This window comes from Anser anser (assembly GCF_964211835.1).
Source record: "Anser anser genome assembly, chromosome: 11".
Taxonomy (NCBI): domain Eukaryota; kingdom Metazoa; phylum Chordata; class Aves; order Anseriformes; family Anatidae; genus Anser; species Anser anser.
In genome coordinates this window covers 10,103,448-10,127,520 of record NC_139732.1, presented here as the reverse complement: position 1 = coordinate 10,127,520, position 24,073 = coordinate 10,103,448, and the positions used below count along the sequence as shown (strand labels likewise).

At 36.3% G+C, this 24,073-nt stretch overlaps 1 protein-coding gene across 12 annotated transcripts in view; it reads right to left on the bottom strand.

Annotated features, from left to right (window-relative positions):
• Positions 1-24,073, bottom strand: part of SMPD3 (sphingomyelin phosphodiesterase 3) — a 119,736-nt gene that overhangs the window by 74,333 nt on the left and 21,330 nt on the right. For 2 of the 12 annotated variants that reach the window (XM_083851401.1, XM_083851397.1), the window contains 2 exons: positions 23,831-23,939; positions 17,092-17,133 (listed from right to left, as the gene is read on the bottom strand). The exons of 6 other annotated variants lie outside the window; for them this stretch is intronic. The gene's annotated coding sequence lies outside the window, so the exon portion shown is untranslated. Of the gene's footprint in view, positions 1-12,693; positions 12,819-17,091; positions 17,134-23,607; positions 23,764-23,830; positions 23,940-24,073 lie in introns of those variants that run through there. 4 more of the 12 variants (XM_083851400.1, XM_083851406.1, XM_083851399.1 and 1 more) reach the window with 3 other exon arrangements.

The window sequence follows — 24,073 nt, the reverse complement described above, 5'->3', positions numbered from 1 at the left end:
TTGTTCCTGTACCTAACAAATTCTACTTAAAGAACAGCAATGTCTATGTCTAAATTTGACTGAGACTTCCCATGAGAAATTTGTTGTTGTTATTACTGCTAACATGGCTAAAAGAAACCACCAGTCCCTCACATTAGGTATTTTATCCCTTTAATCTTGCTTAATTACATATTTTATTAAGTCTTTTAGTTATTTTTTGTCATCTCTGTACATGCCGCTCTTTGGTAATTTGCCAGTCTTTACAGATAGTTACTTTCACTTCGAGAAATGCTCTCCTGCCTTCTAATGTCGCACTTCCCTTTCAAATGGAACACAATATCCAAATTTTACTTTTTTTTTTTTTTAATTACAATGGGGAACATAACCCCCTTCTACTAAGCCAATAACTGTTTCAGAGATTCAGGTAAAGAAATAGAGGAGATCTCTTCAGGATTCAAAATGCCGGTTTTGCAGCCTTAATATCAAGATGGCACTTAGGACCGGAGGTTATAACTCTTCCTGACAGTGTATCAGATGCTCTCAGAAAAAATATGGGTAACTGCCATAGACACAACAGAGTATACTGTAAATAAGAACAAACAGCGAATCTAGCACCATATTTAAAAGAAATCCAATAACAAGCTTCAGAATTTGACATAGAAAACTTATTAAATATCTTCTGCATACATGCTCCATCAGTAGTTCTAACATTTGATGCCTTTTCATCACACAGCCTCAGAAGGGATGCATATAATCAGAAAATGCTGCCACTGATACCAGTTGGTAAACATACATCAGATGCACTGTAAGAGACTTTTACTACCTTCTGTACTGGAAAAAAATAATCGTCAATTTTTATGATGTTTTAAAGTCAGCTGGCTAACTTTACACGGATAATTTTCCCATCCATACTGTAAAAGCCTATTATAGCTACAGAATCCTGCACATTGAAGCACTGCAGCTTCTAAAGCTACGTAAACAGAAATCTTGCAAATAAGACAATTCCAAGATAAAGAGGCAGATGGTATTAGCAGTCTAGCAGCACTGAGGCTCTCAGTAACCACTTCCCTAATAGAGTTCCCCCACTTCTCAACATAATCCAGTTCATCTTCTAAGTATCTATTAAATGGCATTGCAATGCTCAGCATGCTCTTAGCAAATCTTCTCTATCACATCAAGCACAGTATTCCCAGCAGTAATCAGAAGTTATGTTTCAGTTCTGGATTCGCCAGCACATTTGTCATACAAAATGTTGCCTTACATTTTGCTGATGAGTTACAACAGCTAAATAAATTGCATTACATTTCTTTTGTACTTTCATCACTCATTCAACACTGCCATTCATTGCTGTCATGACTGAGACATTTCACACTTCCCAGGTACAATATTCTTAAAACAAACAAACCTCACAAACTAAACCAACACCAAACAAAAACCACATTTTAACCAACAATACATTTCCCTTGCTATCATGACCTACTTACTACCCTTTCACAAATTCTAGCGATGCCTGCTGAAGAGGAAATATAAAAAAAACACAACAGATTTTTGCTGGTAAAGAACAATAAAACAAACATGGTATTTTCAGCATTGTTATTTATCTTTGCTAAACAAAACATCAGAGAGGTATGTGGTAAAGTAGAGTCATTAAATTAGTTTTCAGTAACCAGTTAATCATGGGTTTTACTTTATATTAATGCATCAGTCTTGATGTTTACCTCTATGGTTTTGTTCTTCCACCAAGTTCTACAAATCCTAGAAGGAATTACTAAGTACTGCATGCACATTCCTTAGTAATCACGGCTTTACAATGACTATTTCCAAAACAAAATTTGCTCTAATTACTTTAGTAACTCATTGTAAAAAAAGAAAAGGGGGGGGAGTGAGAGGGGGAAGGGATAAGCAAAATGGAATGAACAGCAAGTTAAACACTTAGCAGAAACTCCTGTCTAACACCCTCCACGTGGTTCCACAGCACCCTTTACTGAATACTGGATGCCTTACAGTCACCGCTTGAATTGTATAACTGAACATACAGTGAAGAAGTGATAAGACAAAACAATGACTGCTTTCTTGCGTCTCTGAACTACTTCATTCTGAAGCAGGCAGCCAGAAAGACAGACATACTGTTCTCTTATAATTTTTCAGAGACACTGATTCAACTTTTTGTATGAGCATATAGAAAAAAGTTAACTGCAGCTGCATCTGAAATCTGCAGGTATCAGTAGAACACACAAACTTCCCAGAGGCTTCCAAATATTAATTTATTTACAATATTAATACCCTTTGCTTCCAAAGTTTACATTATATGAATATCTGTAATAGATGTTTAATGTCCTACAACACATCAGAAGTTTCAGGCTTTTTTTTTTTTTTTTAAATTAAAGAATATCCATTTTGTCCTCCTGCATTCAGTAGCCAGCTATGGCTATTTTCCAGCATTGGGCTCAGCACCCTCTTCTGTCAGCAGCTGTGTTCAGCACATGGTATAATCGTGACACTGGTGGAAAACCTGCAGATAATTACTGCAGTTTTGCAGAGAGATCTTGACTGTAACCAGTTCCTGCTGTACTGATGGAGTCAGAGTACATGCAACTCTCAATGAACACTGATTACATCAAAACCAGAATCTTCCTAGGGGTACCAAGGAACACCATATACCGGCTTCCCTGGACTGAAGAATGTGGCTCCTAATGAGCAACGTAAGAAGTTTCCTACATTATTCTATTAATGTCTATAGAAAACAAAGCTGAACTCTCACATCAAGTCCTGCATCCATACATTTATGATTGTAACATCTGATACCAACATGTCAAAGATAAGAACAGTTCTCTAGTCAAGGATCAGCGGGGAAGGAAAAATCATATATAATGATCTACTGCTAACACTGACTTTTATCTTACAAATACTCATCTCCACTTCAGTAGGTCATATGCACAAACCTTTGTAAACAGAGCTGTAAACAGCTTTCTTGAAAACAAAAACAAAACAGGAAAAAGTCTTCCTGGCAGCCTACTTTTATTTTGCAGCTACCATAAACATTCCAGAACACCTTCCGTTATCAAATGCTTGAGAAGATTTAAAAAACAAATCAAAATCAAATGACAATCTCAACCCTAATACTTCGGTATTTCCTGGAAAAAAAAAAAACAAGCAAACATAAATATGCTGTTGGTCCCCCAAAACAATAAATTTCAGACTCTAATTGGTACTGCATATTCAACCTAATGCTCTACAAACTATTTCAAATGAAAAACTTGTATAATTTAATACCAAACAACAAGAACTTTGTGTATTTTCCAATAAACATTGCTTTCCAATTTTAAAGATCTATCTGCAAATCATTATGCAGCAACCTTTTCTCCTCAGTGGGATTCAACAACAGATTAGCAGCAGTTGAAAACCTCAGATTTGTACCCTGTGGTTAGTAAAGGAAAAAGACCTGCTGGTTGCTAATATTTTGGTCAAACCTGACTTTAAAGAAAATAAGAAGCTTGGAACTACTAACTGTGATTTAAGTACCATTCTACATAAGACAAGTTCAATCTCTGTAATAGAAGGACAAATTTTTGATGACAGGTTCTAGAATCATTCTAAGGCTTTCTGCAGTGGAACAGTGGTACATACAGAAGTCATGCTGATAATCGCTGCGGCCGTTTGTGAACCTGGTTCACATACAAGCGAGTCTGATCTCCTGCTGCCTTCTCTAGCAATTACATTTGGCTTTGTATGAGCAATACCTGCAAGTACAATTTTACAGCATGACTGTGAGTATGGCTGAGCTGCTTATTTTTACTTGAACCCACAATGTCTGTGAGTTCTTGAGAGATTAAAACAAAAATCCCATACACTCAAATGTTATATTCCGCAAAACTATATTTTACAAACAAAAATTGTAAGCCTACTGTGAGGATCACTGGAAAGCTCTCTGGAAAACTTCAACGCAAAGAAAAAGAAAGCAACCTAGTGGTAATCTACTCCAAGAATATAAAGGAAATTTACATGCTAAATTGATTACGTTGTTTACAGAAATGTCTAGAAATTGCTTTAATCTTTTTCCACATTTTCTGGAAACTAGCTTCAAACTTCTCTCCCTTTCATGCTAATAAAGGGAAAAATAGTAGCACTATGTTATTATAGTCCTAAAAGCATTATCACAGCCCTTCATTGAGAAGACTGGATTTCCTTTCCAGGTTTTATTTCAGAAGGGATCAGACTTGTCCAGAGACCGATCCCCATTACGTACCCTGTACTCTCTGGTGAAAGTGCCTCCAGGCCCCCCATAAGCACCCTATTCAGGACAAGGTGTGCCTCTAAGTCCAGTTTTTTCTTTTCTGTGTGCCTGGTTGTGTGCAGCTGCTGGGACTCAACACTGATGTAAGATCAGGTTTTGGCCTCCGAGTTTGCTGTTTGGACCATTTTGATCTCTGTCCCCTTGGAAAGCACCTCATCAAACTGTGAAGTCTTTGCGACATATCCTGTCTTTAGCACATCCATAAATGGCTTCATGAAAGTTATCAGGAATTATACTGGCCCAGCAGCAGCTAGAAAGTACCAGGTAAAGAACAGTATGAACTATAAGAGAAATGAAATGCAAAAAAAAAATCATTATAAAAAGACAGCATTTTCCAAAAGAAGTAGAACATGCATATCCCTTCCCCCCTCCAAAAAAAAAAAAAAACACACACCATACTGCACTACTAGATTCAAAAGACAGTCTGTACTAAATAAAGCACAAAAAAGTGATGCAAGAAAGATGAGAGAATTCTCCACATAAGTGACAGGAGAGCTAAAACATGCAGTGTAAAGCCTGTGGGTAAGAGATCTGCTTCCCCCTCCCCACTTTGTGTCTTGCTATTGCTCAGACAGAACTGCTTGCTGACATCCCTAGATTGATGTCTAGATTCTAGTTCTGTCTGTGCCTCTTGCTCACGGCCCTCTCTGAGATTTCGGCACGTCATTTTCCCCTCCCCTTCCCTCTGCTTTGCCATGTATTCTTACAAATCTGAACAGAAAAGAGAATTTTGGGGAGCAGGCACCACCTTCTTGTTTTTTCCTACAATACATGGCCAAAATTACTAGACTATAAAGATCTTAATGCTAACAGAATGTCCAGGATCAAGTATTTGGCACCGTTCAGTATTACTGTGGACACTGATCTCACTTTTGTCATGAATACAGTCATCTGGAAATACATCTGGGTTTACTTCTGCAAAAAGCTATGTATGAAATTGTTTTCCTAGGTCAATAATAAGCTCAAAATAGTGAAACATTTTCCTCAAAAGTGAAAATCTTCAAGTGAACACCCTTCAAATCTTAATCTTGTTTCAAAATCATTTGCTTAGTTTTAAATAATTGTAGGTTGATTTTATGATACTTTCTCTTCTCCAGAAAATAATTTAAAAATTAATTTTCAATAAAAACATAAATGTTTCATTTTGAAAATACAAAAGTGCTAAGTTACATTCATTTTTGTTCAAAACTCTTTTTTCTTAAGTAGGTAGAGAAAACAATTCTATACGGAAATATATTTTGTTTTCAATTACTCCATTTTTGACATACAAGAACTATGCAGAAAAATTCACCAGGAAGGCCTATTTTCTGTCTGCAGTATTGTTCAGTAGGAACTGATGATGATTCACCATTTGCATACTCAGATCTTTAATTTACAGAGATTTCAGACTCTTCAGGAAAAAAAATAAGAACTGGATTTAGGAAGAAATAGTAATTGTTACTTTTCTCAACTGACACTCAACTAAACAAAGGCTAGGAAGACAGCTATAAAGTACCTGGTCATTATCAGCAGGTGAACAGTCAAATATTTGGACCAATAGATCTAGTCGGGATTTATACTTCAAACATACAATTAGCCATACAATCACATTTTTATTCCACATGGATATTGACTACATTGTTTTAACTGTTATCACTGGTTTGTACAGCGTGGAAGTTCCTTGCATATTCAACTTACCTTAGTAAGCAATAATAAATTTAATTTCTTTAAAGATGTATAGGCTATGCAGTCCACTTATTACTTGGTATTATTACAGCTGCCAGCCCCTTGGATTAGTACTAAACAGTTATCGCATCATCATTTTTATGGATGGGAACTCCGGTTGTACTGTCCATGTGTCGAGCCACCTCCGTGAAACAGTGATTGTAGCATACTAATGAGCCACATTACTGCTGGCAGTTCTCAGAATTTGATTATTCAGAACCATTCACCTTCATTTAGGTTGAGCAAGAGGACTGTTCAGCACCAACTCTGTTCAGAAGATACTGCACCCCCCTGAATTGAGTAACCTAATTTACTTCACAGATCCCACACTTGAATTATTCAGTTAAAAAAGCTTAACTCATTTTCAGATTAAGCAAAGAACTGACCCCCAAATAGGTTTCACCACACATTAACATGTCAAAGGCCTTATTCCCTTCTCTATACTCATAGGGTCACGGAGAATTCAGGTTGGAAGGGACCTCACATGCTCTGCAGTCCAATCTCCTGTACAATGTAGTGTCAGCCATGAGGTCAGACCAGGTTACCCAGGGCTTTATCTAGTCTCAAGTTCTTCTTTCATTAATGAAAACAAGGATAAACACAAGTGTATTTAGCCCATGTAGCCACTCTGAGCTAGCACAGTAGAAGCAAATCCCAGTACCAGGAGTGTTGTGCAGAGAAATCTGAGCTGGATCCACATGACCCAGGTTCATTCAGAAAGACTGCTGTGGGCTGAGCTGATTAGTTTCAATTCACAATGAAATGACTACATTCCTGCTGGAGCAGAAAACTAGGAAGCATGCACTGTCCTTTGGCATTTGCTCCCCGTCCTTTGAGCGAGGGCTGCCAAGAAAAGTACTTATCTTTTTTTTTTGTTGGTGGTGTTGCTGTTCTGTTTTTTGTTTTTTAATTACAAACAAGATGAAAGTACAATTTCTTTAAAAAAAAAAAAAACAGTTAATCAAGCCTGCTTCCAAGGCCAGTTCTTAATGCACTGTTACATTGAAAGACCAGGAAAAGGAGCAAAAAAAAATAAATATTAAAAAAAAAGACCTAAATAAGATGTAGATTACTGACTGATGTTTCAAACTTTAACTTTCTTTCAGTCCTCCCTGTTTCTGCATAAATAAGATTACTATTTCCTAACCTGATTGATATCACTCAAAATGACTTAGGAATAAGTCATAACATAGCAATTCCTTATTTTTTTTGAATAAAAGTTATGAGTGCTTGTGAGTTAAACTACTACACGGTGCGAATTTGCTAACTATAGTATACAGATTAACTTGGAATGAGCATCTTTTACAAGGACAATTACCAGGTAAATAAACTTGTTGTAACTGCTCATAATGGAGGCATCCAAATTGCCCATATCTATTTAAATATGCAACAATATTCAAATGTCTCACTCAATTTCATTTTTATACACTGTTCCAGCTACATAATTTTAAGTAACTCATCAAAAAGTTATCTTTATTAAATAAAAGGTGATAAAAGAATCATAAAAATTGAATCTGTTCTTTAAGCAGTCTATGTGTAAAACATCAAAGTATACAATCTTTTTCTCCCTATAGGTCAAAAGATATTAGATTTCCTTAAACAGATGTAGAAGCAAACTCTGATGTGTATAAGACAAATAATAGTGATGCTGATAGAGAACCAGCAAACATACAGGATTTTGCCAGTAGTGAATAAATTCAGTGGCTAAAGTTGCAGAAGATAGGGAAAGGTCTTTAAGCTTCTTGCTGCAGTTCACAAAATTAAAATCTAAGCAATCCAGAGAGAGAATAAGAGAAGTTTATATTCAAATCTTTCTGGCTGTTCAGATTTAGTCTCCTGTTAAAGCTCTATTCAGCACCTTTCAAAGGCAAACAATGGGCTTTATAAAATAAGACAGCAAATCTCTGATAAAAATAGAGCTAACTTTGTGTTGAACCAATGAAGACTATTAAGTGTCTTTTTAATGAATGAAAGCATAAAAAAATTCTACTTAAAATGTAAGAATTCACAGTTATCAGTCAATAAATATTAATAGATATTTATAGAGAAAGCATTTCTTAGCTTTCTATTTTAAATTGGTTCATATGTCTGACTGAAATAATCCAACTGTATATTACATGTTAAAATAACAAAGTTCTCCTGTATATAATTTTTAGTTGACTGCCCATTTTACAGAGAAAAAATTATAAAAAGTTACATAATAAAGCACCCATGCTAAATAGTTCCCTCCTGTTTGTACCAAGTCTGAGCAACCAACTTCCACCTAACAGCAAAACAAGAGAATCCAACAACTCTGAACCATATAGTTCAGAAGCTACAGCTAAGGAATTGTTTCAGTGCAGCTACTACTTCAGCCTACTGTCTGAAGTAAAACTGGCCTCTGAACTTTCTCTGCAGCATTGTTTTAGCCAGAGGCAGAGGAAGGAAGAAACAGCAAAGAAGTAGTGCATCAGCTGCCTATCAAGGACTGAGCACTCACCTCTGTCTTTAATTTCAATTTCTGATTACTTTTTAAGACATCTACATGCATTCCGTCACTTCAAATTAAAAAACTTATTACCATGTTATTAGTCAGTCTTTTTCCCATTTAAAGGAGCCTCACACGACTTCCATCAGTATTAATGAATGCAAGAACAATAGATGTTACTACTGTTATATCTCTTCAGTGGTCAGTTCTTGGTCCACTTCTGAGAAGAAACTCACGAAGAAAATTAGGCAGTTTCTGCTCAAGCTTACTATTACAGTGGCTTCCACCCAATTACCAACCACACAAACAGAAGTCAGACATTCAAGATTCTTGAACAGCTTCCTTATAGGATCACTGAACTTGATTAAAAACTCATATTCACACTGCAAAACACATATTCATAAATGTGATAAAGATGGGAGGGAAGAATTGAGATGTAACAAATGCTCAAAATTTAGTCCTATTTTTCAGTAAAGGCAAACCTTTGTGATTACAATATGTGCACAATGAATATATATCCCATGTTCTTTCACTGAAGTAACACGACTCATGGGCTATATTTTACTTTTCTGTAACCAGTAAGATCACTTTAGAGAAAATGAAGAGACAATACACTAAAGAATGATGTCTGCAAGTATATAGCATGTACAAAAATGCGTATAGGTATATAACATGCTCATACAAACAAAGCAAGAAGCAGAAGAAACTTCAGCCTGAGAAACCAGACTTCTGACACTCCCCAGGTCCTTCAGCAGGATGCGTGCCAGACAATAACATTAAGCTTTGTATACTCTAAGAGAAATTGTTCCACCCCAACACAGAACTTCAAGTAAGATTGTATATTATACACATGAGGCTAAGTAGTGCAAGATGTACTATATTTTCCATGACCAAAACCTTAAATATTTTTACCTGCACCTTCAAGCATAGTTTTCTTTCTATATGAAATTCATTTGGGACTGTACATCTTTTTTCCTCCTCTTACAAGCAATGATACTAAAGTCACTTCCTTTAGCACACAGAAGTGCCCCAGATTTCACTATTCAGTGGCTTTGAATTCTAATATACACCATAAATTCATGCAAGGAAAACTATGACAAGAATCCAAAATTATGGAATTACGTAATTGTGAAAATAAATTTATTTGATTCCATTCTCCCAGACCTAAATCTACCAGCTGAAATCAGAATATAAGTAGAAAGGAACAGTCTGAGAACACAGTCTGGAATTACAGATTCCCTTCTTTCTCAGAAGCCTTTATTGATGCAACATGCATAAGGGTTGAGACTGCCTTGGAAGCACTGGGCAGAAGCAATACCATCTCTGTAAGGGAGGCACTCCTTTCCCTCTCATTACATTTTGTTATTCTAATTTTGTGAATCTTTTATGAGGCCATGCCACTCTCATAGTAAAACAGATGTAAGCACATTAGTCAAGGTATCAATTGAATATAAATTGAGAAACATGAGAAAGTGGTCCCCTTATTTTCCTTAAATTAGTTCCCCTTAGTTTAGAGACCAAGCTGCATAACTTATTATTCATATATTATTGCAATGACATGTATTAGTGCATAACATATAGATATGCTCTCCTTACATCGTTCAGGCACCAATTATACAATTTAATTCAGAGAGAGAGACTGTACAGAAGTCCAATCTAACATGCAGTTATTACTGTGCTATGCCTAAAAGATTTGAAATGCTTTATAGCTTTTGTAAAACGGTCAAAACCACTCAACTCACCCAACAACAACAAAAAGGCAATTTCTGCATTTTACTCGTAGAAACAGAAGGTAAAGAAGGAGCTCTCTAGCTCTCTCACAGTTTCTATGGATGCAATTAGTATCTCAAGGCAGCTACCAAATTTGCTCAGTCCCAAATAAGCCCGTTAAGTCTTAAAACCTAATACAATAATATTTAAATTCAGTATTTTATGCTCCTCAAAAGGCTAAATTAACATAAACTGGGACTGAAGTTTATTATTAACAGCCACAATAAACTTGAAAAGATAGATGCCTTGGCAATAAAAGAAGTATATTTTTGTTAAGTAACTCGCTAAGCTGTGGTAAAAAAATTTACAGCACTGAAAAGAGGAGTGCCTTTTGACTTCACAATAGACTTGGGAGGAGAGGAGGTACCCTCTTGCTGTATAGCACCCTAGGGTTTATACAAACCTAAAACAGAGTATAAAAATCCCTTCGAGGTCATGCATTTCAAACCCGTGAAAAGCAATCTGGCTAAACTTTATCTATTTATTATCATTTTAGTTCCAAACACCTCAAATTTTATAGATGAAAGCTTTAATTTAGACCTTAAGTAGTATTTAAAGGAAAACAGGTATACCTCCAATTCATGAGTGAATTGCTAATACTGAGAGGCAGTGATTCTTTCATTTTAAAATCAACTCCAGTCTTGATTATTCATACTCTAATAGTTGGATTACAGCAGTAGAATGAAAAACAGACACTACCAGACCAACACAACATGTAGACTAGATTTAAATAAAATCTGAAATGCCAGAAAAATCAAACTGAAGGGTTTAGAAGTCTCATGTACCACAAGCCAGTAACTGGAATGAAATGGTGATATTGCCTTCCAATTCAGAGAGAACTCAAAAAATCCTCTCTCTACAGCTTGGATGTCTGCAAATGACTCTTAAAACTTCAGCCAAAGAAAATATTCTGCCAAACACAGTCTCTCCTACAGACACATAAAAACCATCATAAAACCCAAATACTAACTTAAGGAGCTACTGCAGTAAAGCACATTTTTCTTTACATAGGATCATGCTGGAAATCAGAAGCTACAGAGTGTCTGATTACTAAGTGTCTAAGCAGCAGAATCATTCTTCTAGTGATGTAAAGGACTGAAAAAAAAAAAATCTCCAGCTTTCTACTCCCCAGCTAATTCTACTAAAAATATGCAAGACTGACTGATGTTACTTTGCAAACATTCTTTGTGCAGCATATTACTCAGCATTACTCCACATCAAACACCCTCAAGGTTTCCTGAAGACAACAATAACAAAAAAAAAATCTACACACAAACACCACAAAAAAAAAAAAAAACACATTATGGCCAGCGTGAGCAATCACCTTCCTAATTGAAATGGCTCCAAGCTCAAACAGCATGTAGATACCTTTGAAATAAATTAACTCATGACCAAAAGTTTTCCCCTTAGAAGAAATGACCATGAAGAGAGCTTCACAAGAATGTAAGATACCAAATCTCAGAATGTCTTCAGCAATGCTTGTCAAAAAAAAAAAAAAAAATCTATTAAAGAAACTTTCTTTTCTATTCTGCTGCCTGGCATTGTGCCTAATTACTGTGGTAAAAAAGAAAACTGGATGAAAAATGATCATGCATGGCTTTAACTCTCTGTAAGCTCTTTCTGACTTGAGGATTATATTTACTCTCAACCAACGTCAATTTCTCTGCATAAAAATAGCTAGGATTGCTCAGATGTTACTGAGATATTTTAAGTAACATTTTAATATATTTTATGATGGTAAGACAATAATTAAATTTTATTAATAAAAAAGCAGCAAATCCACAGTTATGCTTTTTATGGAACTATTCCCCTAAGTATCTCCAGTTATTTTAAAATCATTACCTTAAAGTCTCTACCTAAGCAGAATTTCAAGTGGAAATTGAAATGCTTCATATCCAGCTCCCATAGAGTTTGATTCTGACTCAAGAAAACTGATTTAATGGTAAGACAATAACTAATGCTAGCTGGCTTAATTTTAAAATTACATGTTTGAAATAAAAGACAGAAACTCAAGTCTCTAACCCATACATCCTTCAGTTCTTACTCCTTGGCCTGGAAATATTTTTTTGCCTCCATTCAAAAGATTATCTGCTAATTTGAACGTTTGTTCAGTCAGCTCTGTAACTTAACATTAAGCCCATTTAACAGATGGTTCAAGCTAGGCCCCTACGTACTTTACCTATCAGCATACAGCAAAACAGTGGAAGAAAATGGAAGAAAATAATGCTATAAATCCTACAAGTCCATCTCCAGAATTTAACACTTTAAAGCTTTGCAGATCTCAGTTAAGTCTAAGGGCAGGCAGGAAACCAAGTAACCAAATCTCTGAATTGAAACAGGTAACTTTGACACCACTCTGGCAATTCTTTTTCTTAAAGTGAGGTAACAGTTAACAAAAGATACTTATATTTTTGTTAGAACTTTTGATACAAACTTGAGATATAAGAACAAATTGACAGCTTTACTCAAAGGAATTCACCTTGAGGGTTGTTGCAGCATATCAGCTTGTACTTGTCTCTTGCGTTGCTGGTGAAGAACGATGCATAACAGCAGTTCTGAAATTATGATCGTTCTGTATCCTGTCAGCATTCTGTTTTATTAATTCTGCCAATGAGAAACATACACTAGGTTGTTTTTTTTCCTGACAAGTGGTTGAATGGAGGAAGACAACAAGCTTGAAGACAGCTAAAGAATGTTTTATTGCTTTACAAAACAGGACTCTTACCCTGAGTGCAAATTAGCAGATGGACAACATACCTATCAATTTCAGTAAGTTTAGGACTGTTCCCTAAATCATATTCCTATTACACTGCACAATACTTCACGAGAAGAGGTCAACACTTTTCCTGAACAAATTACACACAACAGACAGTAGCATTACTGCTGCTGTGCCCAGTTCCTAACAGTTAGATATAAAACCAGCAAGGTACCCATCCAGTTATCCAATAGATGTGGATTCTGTTTTCTAGCATGGAAAAGTCTACAGAAGGTACTGTTCTAGAAATGCTGCAAAGCAAGGCAGAAGGGAAGCATGTAAATAAAGACACTCAGAAAAACAAAACTTTGTTTTGCTGTCAGAAGGTAATCATTGTTTTCTCTTTGGCTTGGTAAATATTAGCTATGAGTATTAAAGGTCTTTCATGACAATATTTAACTCCTTATTTGTGGTCCAATCTGATGAGAACACATCATGCCTATTTTCTTTCCTTACTTATAATGACTTATGTATGGAGTATTTTTAGCAAGTATAGCATTTTTAGGATTTACTTTATTTTCTGTTTTGCCCCCCCCCCCCCCCCATCCCAACCCTTAAAGGAAGTCAGCAGTAACTTAAGATTTGCTTTCAACCTGACTGAGGTGTGCACACATCCACAAGCACCATTCATAATGAATGCACTAGGTGGATTTCTCCTTCCTCTCAGGTTTCAGGAGCATGACTTTTCTCCCCTGTTGCTAGTTGCTAGCTATAATAGGCTTACATGGATCAGCTGCATTAGTGTTGTGTCCTTGATAAGCTGGGATGCTAGGTAGCTCATCATCTTCTCCTTCCTATCACCCCTTTTCAATACAAGTTGTTCTTGTCTTTTTCAATTTCCTCACCCCTTGCCGTTACACACCTATTGATCTTTTAACATTTCAGGAGACAGCTATAGAATGGGTAGCAGGCTGTTAGTTCTCTTATTGCATCTCCAGAAATTGATGATTGCATTACTGTCTAAATCAAACATAATCAGATACATAATTCTATCTTGTAGCTTTACATAACCATTACCCCATTGTGAAGTATACACTGTTAAATCCATGGCTCCTTTTCTGAGCCATCACAACATGAGGAACTGATGCTGGATTAGAAGCACACAACAGAATAACCCCAGTCACTATGGGTACAGTTTCTTACCTTGCTCTTCTCCAATATTCAGACCAAAACTGTTTTTACTGTGACAAATTTGAGAGAATGAACAGGTAGATGACAATACATCTTTCCCACCAGTCTTAACTGCAAACTACAAAAGAAAACAGTAACACCCTTCGGAGTAATCATCTTCTATACCAGACCATGCTTGTGAAGCTGTACATTTCTCAAAGTAGATTTTGGAAAGGGCAAGAACAGGACAGAGAGTAAAGCCAAGGAGACCTAGTGCTATTCTTCACAACTTGCAAGTCATTTACCAAGAGTAGGTTGGCTCTTTGTATTTAAATATCTACTTAAAGCTGATGTCTCATTATTATAAGCCATAGTGTACACTACATACATTATATTTCACTGCAGAGATAAAATTGTCCCGTATGGTTGTTAGTATGGTTAAGTACCATCCAGGAGATAATGAGTACTCTCTGTTCTTGCTGAGTATCATTTTGTAGAAAATAGCAATGGGAAGGATTTTCCTCATTAACGAACCATGACAGGGGGAAGAATGAAACTTAAGACAGCTAATTTTTCCAGGATTATAATGTTCTTCATTTTTAGGTCACTTGAGTTCCATATTAATTACAGAAAGATGGAGGCTTTTCAATCAACCTGATCCCTCTCCCATTACATATGTAATTGTAAAAGCTACCTTGCTTTAATAATAAGTACAGATTAAATTTTTATTATGGGATGTGATCCCATAATAAAAGACAATAAAAGACAAGGCTCGTAGTGATGGATGACCACATATCAGAGCACATTTCCATAGCACGCTGTAATTTCACTGAGTCATCATTTGGCATGTGACAGCAAAACTCTAGAGCTGTAGCTAGATCACACCTTTTTGTTTGTTTGTTTTAAACCAGCTTGCTGAAGTAGCTTTTAAGTCATGTCAGGTACAGAGGTACCTGACATTTTATATGGGCATAGTCAGACCTTACTGAATAATTCTGTACACATACACAGCACTGTAATCATCTTCAGCATCACATTAGTACCAGCAGGATGGTGTTGCTTTGGCAATCCAAGTGCTTCTCTGTAACTCAAATGCACATGTGCATGGCCCTTTACAGAATATTTTCCCTTCATTCTATCCAACACTAAATATTGAGTTTCACCTGTCCTTAGTGAGGACACATTTGTTTTTTAACTAATATTAATGTGGTACTACAAAAGAAGTGCTTGAAGATCTAGCCATTTATCATTTTCGGTGTTTATGCAAACTGAGTTAAATATGAAGTTATTTTATTTCCCTAATACTTATCAGACAGAACACAGAGCAATTTCTATTTATTTTTATAAGAAGATCTTAACGTTATGCCAGCTGAAAAACAGAGGTAGGAAATTCATGTCTTTGAAGTTTCACCATCACTGGACATTACTCACATTAACGGGTTTAACAATGACTTGTGGAGGAGGAGAGACCAGAATAAAGGGCTCACACATTTATTTCCCTTCTGCAAAGTGAACATGCTTTGTTGTGGGACAAGAGCTATCTGAGGGTCCCATGTAGTGCTGCTTTTGGATTAGCAAAAAGCATTTAATGTTGATCATACAAACTGGACCCATGAATTGGAAATAATTCGTAACCACCATTCCAAATTTTCGGTATTCATAACCTGACAGGTACCTGTCTTTAAAGATTCAGAAACCATTTTCCATTGATAGGAAAGATATGAACTTTCCTATCAAAGTTCAACTCAGCAGAACAAGACAAGAGTAACCAACTGTTTGGAAACTGCAACTTTACTTATTTATATCAGAAATCATATGTCTGCTATAGCTTTTAAGTACTGCTATAAAGCCCTCTTTCCCTAGACATTTTGTTTCTTCATTTATTCTTAGTCCTGATTTACTTTAATTAATTGTTGCCTTTAGCACAAGCATTAGAATTAACAACACAACATATCAACATCCACCTGACAGCAAAGAAGAAAGGGTAAAAACAGCAAATCAGTAATCAAGTGCTTCACCTTTAATAATCAAAGAATTACGTTACATACTTGATAAAACAACCCTGTCCTGCCAGTACCACAAATCCTTGATTATGATAAATTGACAGCCATTTGTTTAGCTGTGGTATATGTTAGTTACTGCAGGCTGTTACAAACAACTCATTTTTGGACAGAACTTAGTCTAAGTGAACCTGTTCTATATTTAAGCATACTCAGGAGACAAGTAGGTAGTTTCAACACTGACTGAAGTGATGTAAGCCACAGTCAAATGCATTGTGCTCTTTTTCCCCTACAAATATACCCAGGAAGTTTTATGAGCATAGTAGGGCAGACTGCTCTGATCTCATTAAAGTAGGATTTTTCACTCAGATTCACAAAGCTGAAATGAACTGCACACAGAAGTGCTTATGTCTTTCCATTCACCATAAAGATTGCTCAGATGATTAACTCAAGTGCTATGTAGACGATGTCTTTATACTGTAGTTGCATAAAGCTAGAGAAGTTGAATAATAACATCACTTCCACCCAAAATATAACCTCTGTGTTTTCCCTGGCCTTTGAAACTACTTTAAACTACTTTATTTTGAACCTTTTGCCTTGCCAGAACACCTGTTTCTTTGTCCTTGTCCTCTTGAAGATATTAGCAGAAAATGTCAGTTCTCCTAATTAATCCATGCTAGTTTTAACATTTTAACTGTAATTCAACTGTAGAAAAATACTATGATGGTATTTAAAGAACAACTTTATATTCACAGCAAGCAATAGTAGTTAAGAACACAAAGTTTTCATACAGAAGGACAGCACAAGGCCTCACACAACTCAGATATACTTGAAAATAAAGCTAAACAATAAATATGCTTTCTAATTATCCTCTATAAATTGGTACATTTTCCACAGATAATTCTTGAGCATTTCTAAAGGCAGCAGAGAACAAGCTTGCAAAATATCACACAAAGAAAACGTGTGGTAACATCAGGGAAAGAACCCAGATATCCCAACTCCTAAATCTTACATTCAGTCCATTAAGCCTCTTCTGTGTTTCCTGGAACCACATCTAAATATAAAGACAGTGTAAATTAGTTGAAATTCACATATCCCCATTAATTAAAATAAAATATCACCATTTTTTTACACCAAGGATTAAGTCTAAGAATTAAGACTCCAGACAGATATGAGAGGGAAAAAGCTGCAGAGATTAAAAATTTATTTTGCCTCAGTCTGAAAAACAACAGACTTTTTCAGAAGTCAGATTTATATAAAAGCAAAGCGAGGGACTGTGAAGTGAACAGTAGAGCAAAAATAATTTCTGAAACTAGCAAAATCTTTCAAATGGGATTTAATAAGGAAAAGAAAGCATAACACACAGAATGCTATCTGAAATAGGGATTAGAAATAGGAAGCTCTCATGTAAATTTCCCTTTTCTTCCCAGACAGAGGGAAGGAACAGTAACTAGAAGTCTGCTAGTTTCATGAGATGTCACCGTTGCAGTGAGAAAAGGTATACTATGTCTCACAGAAGAACACTCATCCGGTGATCTGACACTTGGAAATACCTGACTTCTCTAGTTGATAAACAGGACACTGAAGTCACTAAAACTGGTAAAGACAGTTTTAACTCTATCTCATTTGTTTCTCTTTTAATTTTCATCAGTGAAGAGTGAAGGATACAATGGCAAGTATCAGTGGCCAAAAACAAAATAATGTGAAATGGTGGTTATGCTTGAGACAAAGCCATAACTAAACTTCCTTATATGCCAAAAACAAACAAAAACCCACCCACAACACCAACAACTGTTTGTTTTACAAGCTTAACATGTATCTTGTTTCCCCATGTGTTCTCTCCACACCTCCGCATGAGTACTTTCTTTGTATCCTCCACCATTTTTTCTGACAAAAGCATGAAAGAGATTTATCATACAAAGGGGAGCTCCCAATTGTACAACAGCCATTTCAAAGAACACTTAAATCTTAGCAGCAACAAATAGAGCCTAATAGCAAACGTTTTTATGAGTATTTGTGACCTTTAACCTTTTGTAAATTCTTCTGGTTCTGAAAGCCAGAGTGCTATCCCAGCTTACACACAGGTTTTCTTTAGCTAATTATTTGCCATTGACAGTTTGAAAGAAAAAGGCAGATTTAGGTCAGATGTGACTATCATTTCCTTTATTTAGAACTTCATATAAAGGAGTCATCAAAACAGTCCAGGAGAAAAATCCAAAAGAAACTCTATTTTGGAATCCAGATCTCTGATAAACATGTTGCATATGGCAAAACAGATGACACCTGCACACTTCAGAAATTCAGGGCTACCTGCCCATCTTATCCATTTACCACTTCCTCCAGTTTCAGACTTGCATTAAACCTTGAAATCACAATCTTCTTAGTTTTAAAGCAACAATATCATCTCAAAGGATTCTACACTATTTTTAGCTAGTAACTAGGTACTATTTGCCACCAAATACTAGCAAAATAAGTGCTAACTAACGCAAGCTATGTCAGAATCTGTTCTGACTTCAGGCAAAAACATTTTCAGTCTCTGATGGAGCCCAGCTATCTGAGGAAAAAGGAAAAAAAAAGCCAACTACAGCATTTAGAAAATGCAGACATCACTACAGTACTCTCTAATAGCAAATGAAAATATGCTGCAGAAAGCAATTAGTGCTTTTCATTTGAGGTCCTCAGCCCTTTGCTGTTGCAACAAGTGCCATGGACTCCTGAGCGACTGACATTTCAACTGACAGTTGATTTCTAATGAAAAACTAACTGGAAAAAAATTGTTATGCAAAATGCATGATATACAGTTATGCCCAAGACGACGTGAAACTTTTTGTTGCCAATACTTTGCAGAGCCATAGAAAACAGCCTATAGGCAATACATCCATTTATGAGAACGCAAATCCCACTGTATTTTGTCATAAGTTACTCAGGCAACATCACTGAAACATAAAGACAACATGCTGGGATGATGTTTCTATTTGCAAAATAGGTTGGATTGCTAATTCTACCAATGCTCTAATAGAAAACAACAGGCTCTTCCACAGTCAGTTCTTTTATTCTCAGTGGTCTTTCCCTGCAGCAGATAGCAATTCTTTTTTTGTATCACCAAGGCTGATTTTCCAGGCTGAGGGACAGGGTCACATGGACACAATGAACAAAACCGCCCAGGTACAAGTTATCATTTATTCCTGCTTTACTAAACCAAGTATTATAGTAGAATTTGAAAAAAATATACATATATATAAACACTAAAAACATTTCCTTGATTTGAAAAATCTATGCACAAACTCAGCTCCTGAAATTTTCAATGAACATAAACGTTTTGTTTCGGTTTTATGTGGTCTTAGAATCTCAGCCCAGCTTTGACTTTGTAAGAGTAAACTTTGTGAGCGAAGTTTGGAGACTTACCATTAAAAACCCCTGAAACACTTTTATCTTCTAAAGCTCCAGCAATTATATGAATCGCAATTCTCTTCAAATAACAAATAGTCAACGAGTCTACTCCTGATGGCTGCAGAGATGACTTGGATTTATGTGTGGTATAGGACCAAACGATAGTGACAGATGATAAATTGGGAAAAAATAAGAGTAAATTAAAAACAAAACTGCCACACACGCACTTGGGGCTCTAAAGTATGATTTTGTTTTTGAAAATTTAATCAGTTTGACATTACTGCTAGAAGTATGTATTTCTTGCATTTTAATCTACTTAACATGTAGATGCTTCTGTGCAGGAAACCAGTAGGCATTGTTCTCCACTAATGACGGTTTCTGTGTCATCGATCAGCAACTTAAGCTTTTGAAGTTATAAAAACTATTTCTGTACAGCCTTAAAGACCTAACAGTACTTTTTGATGCCAAGGAATTATTTAATATTTTATAAGGAACATAATAAAAATTAAAATAAATAACACCTTTCACATCTTGAATCACTAAAAGCTACAGGGATTCACATGGTATTTTTCAAAGTAATACAGCAGAAGTCTGATGTTCATAGCTCCATTAGAAACATTTATATGCAAAACACTGCTTTTTCCAATCGTGAATTTCTTATGAGATTCATTATTGCCCTACAGTACTTCAGTCTGAAAAGAGACTCTAGGGAGATGACACTTTCCTTGGTTAGCATTGTTGTAGCTGACAGAATGCATAAAAGGCAAACCACTTTTTTCCTCCAGCTTTCAGCCTGAGCCAATCAAATGCAGAAATTCTTGGCCTCTTCTAATCTTGAATTCTGGATTTTGAATTTTACAGAATAATTGCAGCTTTTGAGCACAGAATCATTTTGTCACACAACCCATTCCACCTTAGGTAAATGCTACTGGTGCTCTAAATACCATTAACAACAACAAAAAAAACCCAACCACACTTGTACTTTGCAGTGTAGACACGTCAGCCTAATTAAAAATGATTGCATATTTTTAATGTTAATGCACATTTCATTATGAAGAAACGATCCCTGAAGGCACCTTACTCTTACCTTCCTATCAAAAATAATTTACAACTAATCTTCTTCTCTCTCACCCTCCTCTCCAACAGCTTTTCTTTTCAACAGTTCAATATCATTCCAATCAGGGTTGTACTTTCACATTCACTAAGCAGCATGTGATTTCCATACTACATACTTAGATGAGCTTATACTACATGCAAATTATTATCGGTTTTGCCTTGAACCTATTCGTACTTGACAGTCTATAAAAAGTCTACCTACTTTTTTTTTTTTTTTTTTTTAAGTATGTTCCCTTTTTACAGTAAAATAACTGGAATATTGATGGGTGAAAAAATTCCAGATGCAGAAATACTGTTAGGACAATGAGCACAGGTCTCACACAGATACTTTTTGTGTAAGTGAATATGGACAAATAAATGCAGAAGACAATATGGAAATGAGATTGACATAAAAACGACTCTAAAATCTCATTCATTATTTAAAAGTGAGCTGATACTACAGGCCTCTGCCTTAATGCCTGGATGCTGCTTTTAGAAGGGAGCTTATAGAATCTATCATTTTATTTTTTAGAGAACAGCACAGACTGACTGGAAAGTACATGAAACAAGATAATTTTGAACATCATGACAAGCACTGTTTAATTGCTGTAAAAACTTTATAGATATCACAGCAAATAAAAGCTTCAAAAGATGGATTTGAAAGGAAGGAAGATGACTCAACGGATTTTTAGAGGCAGCTTCTCCTAACCACAAGGGAAAGTGAAACAGAAAAGGCTTGTTAGAAAGCTTGACAAATAAGCAATAAAGACACTTCGCTCATTTATTGTTCAGAATAAAAACTAACACCAAGTGAGGCAATAGATATGGCAGAGCAGACCACAACTAAGCAGCTTGGTTTTGGCAGGAAAGGTTCTGCCATAGCTGTACTTAAAGAGACATGTAGAGAAATCATGCAGGGTGGTTAACTCAATATCCAAGCTAATGACCTTCGTGACAGAGCTCTGCACTGATTTTATCTGCACAAAACAGGATTCAAGGTGTGTAGAGGAGGGGATTTCTCTCAGAGTGAGGGAGATTTTAAAGTTTGGGATTTGGAAAGCTTTTGGGGGTTCTGTTCCTGGTTTTGGTCCAGTTCAGTGTAAGATACCGTGGCAAGATATTAATGGCAACAATGTAGAATTTCCCATAGAATTCAATGCTTAAGATAAAACAGGCTTCCCCGCACCCCCCCCCCCCCCCCCCCCCAAGAGTGGCACTTCAAGCCACCTCTATGTCTTCTCTTCACCCCCAGGCTCCTCAGGTGTCACAAAAGCCCCATGAGTTGAGGAGCCACCTAGAAAATAAAGATTTCTAAAGGTCAAGATAAGCAAAGCACCAGAAAGGTACTTCATCATATAGTAGGACAGAAGGAATGAGAGTTGAACAGGCAGTTTAATCTGGCCCAAGTCTGCAAATAATACAGACACCTGAGCTGGCACCAGTTCAAGTTAATGCAGCCATATGGTGCTGCTCAGCTCTGTGTGGACACAGCGCAACACCACGCAGCAGTTTCAGTGACACAGCACTGGGGTAAGCTAACAACCGCTGTCTCTCCACAAGCTCTACTACTTCCCAACAGTCTATCACATCCATCACTAGCTCAGCACTTCTGAACTGCAGTCCAATGCTCTACATTATGCACCAGCAGCCAACCACTGTAACTGCAGACATCTGTTTCCCTTTTCCAGGCCCCTTCTGCAAACATTTCTGACATCAGCACTGTCTCCATAGCACCTAGAACACTTAAGGGATTTTTTTTTCCGGTTTTAAAGCAAACCAGAGCAGAAAACTGGACAGATTGAAATGCAACATGACATTTAATAATTTAATAAACTACTCCAAACAGCAAGGAGTAACTACGTGCAAGTCCATTTTTCACATTTGCAGAAAGTTTAACTCAGCCAATGTGAATGTGCACAGCCACCAGAAATGATTGTCTTGCACTTCCTCCCTCATTTCATGCTTTTTCCCTGTATCCCTTGTACTGATACTTGTACCTCAAGCAGCCCTGCACTGGCAACTAAACCAAGGAATCAATCCTGCTAAAATCTGTGTAGCAGCACTGATTCACATCATCTTAAAACTGAGTATGATCTGCATCTCCCAAATACTATTTTGTGTCATGGCACATTACTACAGCTGACAACTTTAAAAGGTTTATGTGAATATTTGAAGATAAACTAGGAAAAAGCATAAAAACAGTATCTAAGATGAGACTGGCTATTACTTGCTATTCTGCAAGTCAACCGTTTTACTATTCACTTTGCACTGGATCCTTTCCTCTGTCAAAATAACTTACTCAGCATATCTCAAGTTTAATATGTGTTATCTGAAGAGAATGTGCAGTTTTTGCCTTGATTTCTGCCATTTTTCTTAGATTTCACTATTTACTCTACCAAAAGAGATACTTCCTTGCTTCTGAGGTTCGTTCCATTTTCTTGGGCCACCAGTCCACTGTGGGTCTGTTTTTTCCTTCAGATTAGAAATACTTGTACTTTTAAAGCAACTGATTAAAACATTTGATACTACACATGTAATTTATATGGACTCTGCCTCCTATTGACAGTTATTACCCCTCTGCTTCCTCTAATCCTTTTAGTTTACTGGGGCACATTCAGTAGTCTCACGGTGAAGTGATCCTAAAGCAGGCAGGAGCTTCTCTAAAAATGAATCCTATAAGGATCCTGTAACAATCAGTCTCACAAAATTCTACTCACACCAGAGAAAAATGTTTGGAAATGCACAAAGATAGTTTCTAATATCTTAAATCACAGAAGACAGTTACATTGATTTTATACTAATGCTAGTAAATATTTGAGATTTCTAGACCACAAATAAACCATTTAATAAGCAATATTTGATTTTCAAAACTGAAAGCACATCAAACACCAAAGCAGAAAATATGCTTCCATGGTGATTTTTTTGTAAAGTGTAACTTAGACATTATTCTGACAAATGAAATAAACATTGTAATATCAAACTGCTTTACATTACTTCAGTACAAATGTTATGTAGTACATCAAACTATATACATTGTACACACCTGCATTTGTGACAAGTTCCAGTCTGTAGCCTGGATGAACAGGTGATGGCACAGTATTTCTTGGGAACTTACTACTTCTTGGGAACGCTTTCAGAGTAGCCACTTACAAAAGTGGCCTTCTGATATCAGCATCATAAATATATATTTTTGTCCTTTTGCCTCATTTAAAATTCTTGTCACACTGCGCTGGGCATGTACCCTTCATTACTAGGTCACTTCTTACCTTCACGTCTATAACTGGAGACTAATAATGCCATAATAGGTTCACAATGTCAGTGAGGTGCAAGTTGAAGCAGATTCACTGTATTAGCCTCAGCAAATTAAATCTTCATCTGCAGAAAGACATTCAAGAAAATAAACTACAGATGTAGAATAAAGCTAAATTATCCCCCCTCCCAAAAGCGTGACAAAGGAAGCTGCGTCTCATCAGAAGTACATGAAGAATTCTTTGTCCAAAATGAGGCTT